We start from the raw sequence: 13552 nt of genomic DNA, 5'->3' as shown, positions 1-13552 counted from the left end.
TGGCTTTATTGGTTGGTGAGTAATTTGAATAGTAGTCACAGTAACTGGAATATACATACATACACACAAACATATATATCAAAATATAATTTTTTTCTGATATTTTTTAGAGTTGTGTAGCAAAAAAACAATAAAAACTAGCATTTTAACCATCAAAAAAAAAAAAGAAAAGAGTATTACCTGTGACCCTTCCTTCGAATTTTGTGCATTGGGTAAATTACTTCACTCTCTTAGACCAGTGTCCTCAGTGGTAAAATGAGAAGTTTGGATTAGGTCAGGGATGGAAGCAGGTGGTTTTTGGTTTGGCTTCATTTTGTTTTGTTTTCTTATTGCCTTCTCTATGATCTATTGGCCAGAGGCTACCACCCCAGATTTAAGGGTACACCCAGGCATCACCAGAAAGAGCACAATGATGTGGTGCCAGTCATTGACATGGGAGGTGATAGTTAAGGCTCATTCTTTCCCGTGGTCTTTGACTCTATTATTCTAATTTTACAAATTTCCTTTTGTAAGGAGTTTTGAATTCTTTTTTGTAATCAAGAGCAGCCTTGATTTTAACAAGTTGTATCCCTCCATTAAGTAAATTCATTGGACCAAATTTGTTTTGGTATTTGTCCATTATCAGAAACCATGGATTGAGGGATTGCGTGGCTCTGTGCTTTGCATGAGAAAGTCAGGACTTGATTTATACAAAATGGAAAGGCATTTGATGTGTTTATTAGCACTACTTTTCCCATCTGTAAGCTTCATAAAGCCCTAGCTCTCGGATAAATTTAGAAGGAATAAAAACTGGAATAGTTTAAAGTTGCATTAGTGAAAATCAATTTCAGTGACAATTAGTAACAACTCAATAGTGCTTTGTAATAGGAGCTGACAATCGGTATACATTGGCAGCAGAAACCTAGAGGTCGAGTGCTACATCCTCACTGTCTTACTGTGATTAAGTCCATGATTTGCAGGTCAGATTGCCCTAGTTAAATACTGGGTCCACCACTTAACTAGTTCTACACGTTGGACAAAGCTCCATATAGCCAAAATGGAGATAATGATAATGCTTAATTTATCGTATTTTTGAGTCAGTAAAATGAAACAATCTATTTAAAACATTTAGCCGAGTTTCTGCAAAAGAGTAATAAGTCTTAATTATTATGTTGCTATTAATAGTAGTAATTTGGGTAGTAATAATAAGATTTTCCAGGCAATAGAGTATAAAACCATTGCTGTCAAACCGATTCCAACTCATGGCAACCCTATGTGTTACAGAGTAGAACTGCTCCATAGGGTTTTCTTGGCTGTAATCCTTATCGAGGAAGATTGCTAGACGTTTCTTCTGTAGTACCACTGTTATTGAACGCAATGGGTTCACTGCTTGTACTCTCGTTAAGAATAACTAAGAGTCAAGTGAATTTAAAGCAAGGCGTAGTTTATTACTCGTGGCCAGTAAGGAGATAGGGGGATCAGTCCCAAAGCACTCTCTCCCCAAACAAAGGGCTGGATGAAGTTTTGTACCACGGGGGAAATGAGAGGTCATTTATATTCATTAATTTCATACATATTCAAAAAGGGATGGGGCTAGGATTTGGCAAGAAAGTGGGTGAAGGACTTCTCGCTTTTGAAATGGGCTCGGTCACTGCTTGATGACGTATATCTGGTGATTTTGGTTCCTTGGCATGGGTCTTTTGGTACCTAGGCAGTACTTATTATGGGATGGGGCCATCTGGCGGTCATCCTGGTCTCTCACTGCACATGCCCAGGATTCTAGTTTTAGTTGATTGATCTGAAAGACAGCTGCAAGGGGGAAGGTTAGGAGGAGGCAGCTTAAACTTTAACCGCGAGTGAGGTAAATAATGTTTTGTGGTTTCTTCTAGAAAAATTTTTAACTGACATAACTTGTTGTTTAAGGCCTTTTCTGTCCCTACCTGGTCTCACCACTGGGTGGGTTCCTACCATCAACTTTAGGTAAGTAGACTAGAGCAAACCATTTACATCACCAACTTAGAGACAGTGAGAGCAAGCAAATGAGGTAAAATGCTAATGATGGGTGAATCTAGGTGAAAGACATGGGATAGTTCTTTGTACTGTTCTTTTTCTTATGACATTTTGGAAGTATGACACTATTTGCAAAAAAGAAGTTTTAAAGAAGCACAGATGAAAATAATTGGTAAGAGCAATTCTGGCTCTAAGATAAAAATACTATCACCATTAAAAATAATATCACCTGATATTTAAGGAGAATTTCCAATGTGCCAGGCACTGTGCAAAGCAAGTTATATTCATTGGCTCATGTAATGTTCATAGCAACTTATGAGGTACTGATTATCGCCATCAAATTCAGATGAAGTTGGTCTGAATCTGAAATCTGCAAACCTTGCACGGTCTAGCTCCAAATATGTAAACACTGCAATTTTGCACAACTCTTCTATCCAAGATCCATTGGCACTGGATCTAAATTGAGGAATTCTGAGCACGTAGTAGACTACATTTGCATTCTACTGGATTTGCTTCTATGAGCTGGAATCAAATTGATGGCACACAGCAAGATTTGATTCTGAATTCCAGTTCTGCCATTAACTAGTTTTGTGACATTATCCAAATCCCCTCTCTCAACCTCGGTTTCTTCATAACTAAAGTCAGAAAAGATCTACTTTAGAGCATTTTTTTCAAGTATTAAATAAATATAAATACCAAGACACTTTTGCAAAATGATTGGCACAAAGTAAGAGTTTAATAGATTATAGCTGCTGACACCCTATGTTAAGAACTAATGTATCTAATTAATGATTCTTTTTCTTAGAAAGTCAGAAAAGCTAGAGTGCTACACCTATACTCCTATAAATATATTTAGGAGAACCAGACATATATAAAATGATTCAGACATTAGATTTAGGTACAAATATCCTTCTGATAGATCAAAATCTTGCCTCATTTATTCAATTTTTAAAGTGTATTTTTCATGAAACATGTAAAATGAGCATTTAAGAAGAACGTGGTACAGTGTTTCAGGGGTAACAGAAACTAAAAAAAATCATTAGATCATTTGAAATTCATTGTTTCTGTGAAAATCTGTTGTGATGCTTTTGGAGGATAAAATAATTTGGGGGAGAATTTAACCTTAATTATTCCAACAGGTTCAAGTTTCCTTCTGGAAAACCTCTTTTAGGCAAGACTTCGCTGAGGATTTGGTAAAATATTTGAGTATTTTCAGGCCAATGCTCTTACTTCCATTTTTCTAACTCTAAACAGTAAATATTTCCTGAAGTTTTCTTTTAACAATATTCAGGTAAGAATATTTAAAATAAAAATCTCAGACTTAGAAGGTGTCTTGTGGACGGAGAACCATCTCCTGTATAAATGTGATTGTATTGAAAAAAATTCACTAGAATCTCTGGTTTCCGGAGTCTCTCTGGAGCAGTTATCACGAAACTAACAGACACGTTAAGTATAAAACTCTCCCTAATCAGGCATAATTCCTGGGTGATCATTGTCAGTGTATTTGATGCCTGCTTCGATATTAATTGCACAAATTTCAGGCAAGATTACGCAGAATACAAGGAAAATCAGACAGACCAGGAGGAAAATTTTCTTAAGCTATTTTAGCAGCTTAGAAGTAAATCATAAAATGTCAAGCTACAGAAATTGGCTCTGATAAATATGATTTTTTCCTGAATTAGTTCACTAAGCTTTTATCCTTTCTGAACACTTTTAGTCAATCCTAAATACTTTAAATGCCAAGCTTAATATTGAACAGTTATGCTACAGCACATACAGAAGATTGAAAGCAGCAGTTATTATAGATGAGAATGAGTTATTTTATCTTCATTTAGACGCCCAAAATGAAAGAAAATAACCATCGTGTGAAAATATTGTAAACAAATGAATACTTCTAGAGAAGTCAGGTTGTGGCTACCAAATAGGAAAATAAGAATCATAAAAAAGTACATTTATTTCAACCAAATTATGTCTACAGGATATGCCCCTACCCCCCGCCACCTTCCCAGGGAGTAAATGTGTCTGAGTTCCCATGAGGAAATGCATGGTCCTAATTGTAATTTAATTTTACATTCTTATTTAGGGAGATTTAGAGTTGACAATGGCTCTAAAAATTGCATGCCAGCTGTCACTTGGCTTCCATTCCAGTGCAGTCTTTGCTCGATGCACATGAGGAAGTCCCAATAATGCTAAGAGGACTTCTGCATGGAAGGATATTTTACATTCCTAGACTGTCTAATAGAAATATTATTTCTGTTGTTAAAAAGAGTCATATATAAGCATGATCCATTTTTCAAGTTTCCCAAAGAAACACTACTTTGTGATCATTTAACTCCCAAACTATGATTTTAAAACTATTAGATAGGGATCACATGGAACCTAAGAAAGTATTCTAGATCAGAAGCCCAGAACTAGCCCCCACCACTTACTAGCTGTGTGACTTTGGATAATCAGGTCATCTTTCAGAAATTTGCATACTTCCATTTAAACTAGTTTGATGTGACTTTAAAAACATGTCATGTTTTCCTTTCTATTTATAGTGCTTGATGCAAAATTGGTGAATTGAATATTTCTTCCATAAGTGAAAGAACCAACGATTGTTAACATGACAGTTTATGAGAACTATTCTTTTTTTTCCCAAGCTGAAGAGGAATATTTAGGATATAATAAAACTTCAGTGCACCTTTTATAAAAGGACACCCTCAGTTTATTTTATTGGCATAGAATACAGCTTACCACAGAAATGCAAACCTTGTTTAGAAATACAAAGAAATCAAATCGGTTATTAGTTGTTTAATGTTCATAGATGTTTACCAAATGGTGCTGTTTGTAATCAAGCAGCTGCTGTGTTATTCCCAATGACAATATAATGCTTCAGTGGTTTATTAGGAAAGAGTCCATTCACTGCTTAGCTCTGTATTTTTCCAGAGCTTGTGTCAATATATATCGGTATAGTGTAAAGCAGGGAATTCTGGTTGTCTTACCTGCTGCATTTTGAATTCCTAAAAGGTCTGAGTCATGTTTTTTGGACCTTACTATTAGCCTGCTGCCTGGAATCCAGCAGATGCAAAATAACATTTGCTGCTTGACCAAATACCATAAAGATAAAGGGATAAGAGAAAATAAAAATACTACGTTAAACACACACACATACACACACACACGCGTGAAGTCATCAATAAACACTTGCTACAGGTAATTCCGAATAAGAAAAATAATTTCAGGGAGATCTGAAAAGCATGAAAGAACAGTGATCATTATCTCATTATAAATTGCTTACCAAAGTAATATAACAAGTTGAATGTCTAATAATTTCAAATTTCTTTCCTCTTCAGTAAACAGATGCCCTTCATTTCTCACTTTAAAAAAGAATTATGTAATTAAAACCCATCTAAACCTAAACCCACTTCCACTGAGTCGATTCTGACTCATAGCAACTGTATAAGACAGGGTGGAACTGTCCTGTATGATTTTCAAGGCTGTAATTCTTCATGGAAGCTGTCACATCTTTCTCCTGAGGAGTGGCCGGTGGGTTTGAACTGCTGACTTTTGAGTTAGCAGCCGAGCACTTAACCTCTGTGCCACCAGGGCTCCTAATTAGATAATTAGTCAATGATAAAGTACAAATGCACCTATGTTCTGCTAGCTGTAAAAAATTAAGGAAGTAAAGGAAATTGGCTAAGATTATCAGCAAGTCAGTGACAGAGGTGAATTTAGGACACAGGTCTTTTAATTATTAGCTCTACTTTATTCAACAATTAAACACTACTCGGCAAAAAATTTGTATAAAATATATGCATGACCTTCCTAAGTATTTTTATAAAATATACCGATGGCCTTCTTAAGTAAGCACCCTCTGTGAACTTCTTAAATGTGTTTCCTTACTGAACTAAGATATTAAATGTTCAATAATTTGCTCTGTTTTAGAAGAAACTCAGATTTTCTAGGTAAACATACCCCATTTTATCAGTGGGAAAATTATTTAAGCTAGTGATTTGACATGTTGTTTCATAGCTACTGCCTTATCTTAATTTGGATATAATGTTAATGGAATTATTTAGAAGGATTTTTTTGATGAGAATTTAATCCAAATAATTTGCTCAGCATAAACTTAAATTGAGATTTGTTTCTCTGAGTTATGAGAGACATATTACATTTTGGAAGTTATCCTGGTTGAGTGATGGTTAGCAGTGTTTTTAAAACACTCAGCTATTGATGGTTTCATCTAGAGCAGAATTATTTAATAAACTTTACGAGTCTCGACTTCAGCATCAGAATTGTTTTCCCTGAAGCATTTCTCAAGGTAAAACCAGCTCGCATTCTCATTATCCTCCAGCTCATCTTATTACAGTAAGAAAGCAAATATTATTGAATTGGAAAAGGGGACTGAAAATAAACAGTGAGAAAATATTTGTTTCTCCAGATGTTCTAGAAACACAACTTTCTCCCTTGTTTCTCCACTAAGCACTTAAAATTTGGCGTTCTCCAAGTCAACAAATACCTACTATGAATTAGAGGGAAAAAAGTAAGTGAAATATATACATGCTAGAATGGAACTTAATGAAGTGATGTTATTTCTAGGTTTTGAGAGAAGCAGCGTCCAGTATCCCTCAGGAGATGGAAGCAGGTTTCCCAAAAAGGCTGGGATCATGGACCAGTTTCACTGTGGCAACATTTATAGCAGGGTACTCCTTCCTGAGTGAGTAAGAGATGGTTACAGCAAAGGAATTAGCCAAGCAAAAGCTATGAAAGAAAATGTTCAAATTCGAGGGCTACGTAAGGTGACAAGCCATCTCTGTTTGCCCTTAGACAAATAGGGTTCCCTGGACGCAGAAGTTTTATTTTTAAAACTAGAACAATCCTGGACAAGCTATCCTGGTTTGCCTGAGTCTAAGGGGGTACTTGAAACATAACCAGTAAAAACAAGTGCAGTCAAGTTGACAAGACTCATGGCGAAGCCATGTGTGGCAGAGTAGATCTGTACTCCGTGCTCCATAGGGTTTTTAAAGGTTGTGATCTTACGGAGGTGGATTGTCAGTCCTTTCTTTTGTGTTGCTGCTGGGTGAATTTAAACTGCCAAACTTTTGGTTAATAACCAAACACAAACCTTTTAGAACCTTCCAACTGGGACCGTCTCGGGTAAATGGGGACAACTGGTCACTGTAAATCACCAAGTCGAGAGGCGTTGGAAATGACAGGAAGTTCAGGGTTACAAAGGCAAAACAGAGGATGATGTGGGCCAAAGTACAATCAGATTAACTAAACAGTGTGATGAGATGATGGTCTTGAGTTAATTACCCCCATTGCTGGTTGATTTACTGCCCAGTTCCGTGCACTGGAAAACGAATGGATGAATCAGGATATAGCAATAAATCTGAATTTCTAGCTTGACTCTACCAGCTTTGAATCTTAGGGCAAGGAGCTTCACTTTTCTGAGCCTCAGGATTCCATAGACTAAAAGGGGCTGATATTTCTATCCTGCAGACTTAAAAAAAATGGATGACACGATGTACAGAGCTGTTTTTGTTGCTATTCTTACTCATCTGACTTTAAGGAGTAAGAACTAGGGCAGAAAATAGACAGGGTATCAATATGTCATTTTATCTAGACTTTCTGTAAAATTATCAATTTTCCTTTTTATTTACTTATTTAAACTTTTTTGATGATTTGCATAATTTTTAAATTAATAGGTGAGTTGATGCCTTCAGAAATCCTCTTAAAACTATTCAGATATCCTGATATTCTTATGCAAATAAAATGAAAAGGTAAATGCTGCAAAGTGCAGAGAGTTTCATGAGGAAAGAAGAGATGCCAAGGCAATTAAATATAGGTGATTAATTTGGGAACTTCAGACTATAATATCTTCCAAAACATCATTCTTTTTCTATTGGAGCCTTTAAGATTTGAAAGACAGAATGAGAACTCTGTTGTTCAAAGCTTTTTCAAACATAAACCAAAAAACCAAACCCATTGCTGCTGAGTTGATTCCCACTCATAGCGACCCTATAGGACAGAGGAGAACTGCCCCATAGGGTTTCCAAGGAGCAGCTGGTGGATTCGAACTGCTGATCTTTTGGTTAGCTGCTGAGTTCTTAACCACTGCACCACCAGGCCTTTAAAATCCTCTATTTCAAAAAGTTTAAAAAGAAAATCGTACTAGTAATTACAAGGCAGAGAGTTTATTTTTGAGATAAGGGGGGATTTTAGAGTTTGTATGGTCTGTTCTCACTGTTCTATTAAAAAAGGAGGCAAAAGAAGCACAGAGGGAAGAAATGACATATCCCAAATCACTTTGATATTTCCCCTGATTTCTGGGACCAATATCAAGTGAGGAAACAAAAAATAATAGTTCACTGTCAGTATTGTGGAAGATACTGTCTGTCTTTTTAAAAAATTGTTGTATTGAATTGGATTACTTTGGCTTCCCTGTATTGTTGTTGTTAGGTGCCCTCAAGTTGGTTCTGACTCACAGAGACCCCATGCACAACAGAATGAAACACTGCCCCGTCCTGCTCCACCCTCACAATTGTTGCTGTGTTAGAGCCCATTGTTGCAGCCACTGTGTCAGCCCATCTAGCTGAGGGTCTTCCTCTTTTTCGCTGACCCTCTACTTTACCAAGCATGATGTCCTTCTCCAGGGACTGGTCCCTCCTGATAACATGTCCGAAGTACATGAGACCAAGTCTTGCCATCCTCGCTTCCAAGGAGCATTCCAGCTGTACTTCTTCCAAGACAGATTTGTTCATTCTTCTGTATTCACTGTTCTTCACTAACACCATAATTCAACGGCATCAATTTTTCTTTGATCTTCCTTATTCATTATCCAGCTTTTGCATGAAAATATCATGACTTGGTTCAAGTGTACCTTAGTCCTTAAAGTGACAACTTTGCTTGTTAACACTTTAAAGAGGTCTTTTGCAGCAGATTTGCCCAATACAATACGTCATTTGATTTCTTGACTGCTGCTTCCATGGGTGTTGATCGTGGATCCAAGTAAAATGAAATCCTTGACAACTTCAATCTTTTCTCCGTTTACATGATGTTGCTTATTGGTCCAGTTGTGAGGATTTTTGTTTTCTTTATGTTAAGATGTAATCCACACTGAAGGCTGCAGTCTTTGATCTTCATCAACCAGTGCTTCGAGTCCTCTTCACTTTCAGTAAGCAGTTTTGTCATATGCATACTGCAGGTTGTTAATGAGTCTTCCTTCAATCCTGATGCCCCGTTCTTCTTCAATAGTCCAGGTTCTCTGATTATTTGCTCAGCATACAGATTGCATAAGTAGGGTGAAAGGGCACAACCCTAACACACACCTTTCCTGATTTTAATCCACACAGTATCCCCTTGTTCTGTTCAAAGGACTCTCTCTTGGTCTATGTACAGGTTCTTCATGAGCACAATTAAGTGTTCTGGAACTCCTATTCTTCACAATGTTATCCATAATTGTTATGATCCGCACAGTTCAATTTGCCTTTACATAGTAAAACACAGGTAAACTTCTTTCTGGTATTCTCTTCTTTCAGCCAGTATCCATCTGATATCAGCAATGATAACCCACCTTCCACATCCTCTTCTGAATTTGACTTCAATTTCTGGCAGTTTCCTGTTGATGTACTGCTGTAAATGTTTTTGAATTATCCTCAGCATAATTTGACTGCCATATTGGTAATAAATAAATGAGAGATCTACTAAGAATAAAAAATGTAAATGCTTAATGGTTGTAAGTGTGAATCATAATAATTCCCTTTTATCTATTTGTTTTCATTCAAATATCCACAGTTAGAAATTGAGATTATCATTGGATTTACAGAGATGATTTTCTGTTAGGAGCTGAAATTTCCCAAGGGCAAAGAGTATCACTTAACTTACCCAGATAGGAAATGACTGTTTTTAGCAAGGGTTTGAGGTTTATAAAGAAAGTGTATTGTGTGTATGTGTGTGTTTGTGTTATTGTATGATGGAAGACATTCAACCAAGCAATTAGCGTTAGCATCCAATAAGTAAGAAGATCGTTATAATTTTTTTTTCGGATAACTAGCAATTTAACTTGGAAAAAAAGTGGTTAAAGGCATATATACAGTGTTTATGTAAAGAACTGAGCCATTGAAAAGCAAATTAAAACAAACAAACGAAAAAAAAAAAAATAAAAACACTGGGAGCTTGGAACTTTAACACAAAATAAACAATGGTAGGAAATAATTGAGTTACTCAGCAGATTGAACGAACTCATAGTTTGGTGCTTCAGAGAAAAAGACAAAACAAGATTCACACAGTATTCGTTCTTGAAATCTTTCATGGAAGGATCGGGGTTTCTGCTGAGAGAGAGAGGATCAGTAAATATTGCAGGATTGGTTAATGCTATTCTCCCAGTATATCCTCATACTTGTAGAACCATTTCCATTCTTTGCAATTACCAATTCTCACTAACACTCAAATTGCTTTCCAAAATATATTGCTACTCTTTTATTCTATAGGTTGTGATGGGTGATTCAGAAATAGTTTTATGGTAATGATTAACTTCAGACACATCATTTACACAACAGTGTTGTAGGTGGTTAAGAGTACAAAAGCTGTCCACGATCCTCAGGACCTTTTCCAACCTAGTCCTACCCTACCTTCGAAGACTTACCTTCTCATACCCACTTACCTGCTCTCTATTCCAACTACAGTGGATACTTAACTCCATAGAGTATGTCTGTATGCTTTGCTTATGCCTGTACCCCAACTTAAAATATCTCTCCTCCACCTATCTATGTATCAATTTAACCCTTAAGGTATAACTCAACTGTAACTATTTCTATACGTATGTACTGTTCCTTGTGGTAGAGATCCAATGATTTTTATAACTTATAACACCCTTTGCAATATTCCTAACATTATGTTAGGCATGAACTTGTTGGTCTTCTCAGGTCCTTGGAGATTGTGACCATAAAGAGGTCATAAGCCTGTCCATAGGATGTAGCACAGTGTCTGACATAGTAGTTTTTGTTAGCTGCTTTTGAGTCAGCCCCCAATTCATGGAGACCCAATGAACAATAGGACTAAACACTGCCCTGTCCTGTGCCATCCCCATCATCCTTTGCAGATCAAATTGTTGTGAGTGTGACACAGAGTTGGGCTTAATGCATATTTATTAACTTGGAATGTTAGCTAAGCAGGCCTTTAAGCACACCTACTAGTGTGGCATTTTGAAATTACATATTCTGAGAAGGTTTTGCACCAAGAATGTTGTCCTAATTTTGAACACAAATCGGTAAAAACCATACTTCACTTCATCATTTCTGTGAACACAAATTAAATCTATTATATATAGTTACAAACTTAAAACCATTTTTAGAATTCCTGAACATTAACACACTTCTGCAGAGAGTGTACCTTTTTAATTTCTAAGTAAAGTGAAATATAAGGTCACTCTTGTACTGTATGTTAAAAAGAGATATTTGAAGCCACATATGATTTTAAATAACATCTTGTATCAAATTGATGGAATATTTGCAAACCTCACTTGCCAGTTAAATAAAGATGTTTTCCCCTTCTCTGTTAAATGATATTTTGTCCTTGTAACATTTTTCCGTAAGGCATTTGCTTTCAGCAGTTGTCTCTTATCAAACTAGACAAAGCTTTTAACTTAATTGAATTTGAAACGTACAAAGATTGAGTTGACTTACCAAAATGTATGTGGTAGCTTTAAAAACAAAAACAAAATGGATGAAATTGGCATGCTGGTTTAAGTATGCCCCGTTGAAGAAAAGGTGTAGTAAAATGACAATTTAATTAAAGATAGAAGAGTCAATAAAAATGAGATTAAATACACAATGAAATTTATGATAATGAGTTTGACTGTTCTTAGATCATCTAATATCCAGCCAAATATACAATCTCAAAAACTTTCTAAAATGAAGATGTGCATCAAGGATTCCATCAGTTTAGATATATTTATGTAGCAGCATATTTAATATGATACTCCCTCTAACCGATTAAAAACCATGTAAGCAGAGAAAAAGTCATTTAAAGGAAGAGAAAGAGAAAAACTATCTTCAAATATGGAACCTGAAATAACTAATCTGTTTTGCACCAGTCAGGCCTTAAGGCACGTGATCTTAGGTAAACCACTTCAAATTCCCAGCCCTCAGAAATTGCTTGACAACTGAATCAAATGTCTTTGCAGTCCAAAGCGTCTATGTTCTCCATTCAGTCAAATTCAATCGCCATGGAAATCCCTGAGGCGAGAACAGTTCCCTGCTTTAGTTGGGGTATTTCTTACTGTGAGGAAATTCTTTTCCTGTTTTTTCTCTACAGGAGTGTGGGGATGGGGGAGATAGCACATATAGGATATAGAAAATTCATTGTCAGATAGTCAAGAATAGTAACGATATATATACACACAAGCACCCTGGGTGGCACAAGTGGTTTGCGACTGGCTGCTAACCTAAAGGTTGGTGGTTCAAACCCACCCAGTGGTGCCATGGAGGAAAGCCCTGGTGATCTGCTCCCATAAAGATGATAGCCAAGAAAACCCTATGGAGCAGGAAAACCCTATGGAGCAGTTCTACTCTATAACACATAGGGCTACCACAAGTTGCAATCTACTCAACAACACAGGTTTTCTATAGACGTAAAGAGAGAGAGGAGAGCAAATCTTTTCCTTATATGGAATCCGTAATCTTTATCTACTGTGGCTGTATTTTAATAGTTAGATGTATATTTATCAGACTTTTTTCTTTTGTTTAGTTGTATATGTATGGATATATTGCTGTAGCAATATATGTTTATTTTTAACAACTGTATGAGGTGTGATCAAATCCAAATAAACTGTGCATATATAAAGTGCATAATTTAATTAGTTTTATGTGAAATACCCTGAAACCATAAACTTCATCAAGATAATGAACATTTCCGTCTTTCACAAAAGTTTTCTCAGGTTCCTTTGCAATGCATGCCTTCTCCCATCCCCCTTCCCAAGCAACCATTGTCCTCCTTTTCGTCACTACAGATTGGTTTGCATGCTCTAGAATTGTTTAGATTATTGTAGTTCTATAAGTATTGGAATCAGGTAGTATACATTCATCAACTCTGTTATTCTTTTTCAAAATTGTGTTGGCTATGTTAATTTTCTATTGCTGTGTGACAAATTTGTGACAAACGTTGTGGCTTAAAACAATTCTCATTTATTATTTCACAGTTTTCCATAGATCAAAAGTCTGAGCATACTCAGGGTCTCAAAGCTTAAATCAGTGTGTGCTCTGAAGACTGTATTCTCATCTGAAGCTTAAGGTTGCCTTCCAAGCTCATTCAGGTTGTTGGAAGAATCCTATCCCTTACACTTTTAGGACTTATATCCTTATTTTTTTGCTGGCTATGGGCTTCTAGAGGCAATCCTCAAGTTCTTGGCTCACGGCCCCTTCCACAGGCCTTCTCACACTGTCATGCTTCAGATCTCTTCCTTCAGAAAGGCTCCAGTCACTTTAAAGAGCTCACCTGATTAGTTCAGGCCCAACCAGCATAAAGTCCCTTTTGAATATCTCAAAGCCGACTGATATGGAATTTTAATATCATCTCTAAA

This window comes from Trichechus manatus, unplaced genomic scaffold (genome assembly GCF_000243295.1).
Source record: "Trichechus manatus latirostris isolate Lorelei unplaced genomic scaffold, TriManLat1.0 scaffold00014, whole genome shotgun sequence".
NCBI lineage: Eukaryota > Metazoa > Chordata > Mammalia > Sirenia > Trichechidae > Trichechus > Trichechus manatus.
This window is presented reverse-complemented; position numbering follows the sequence as displayed.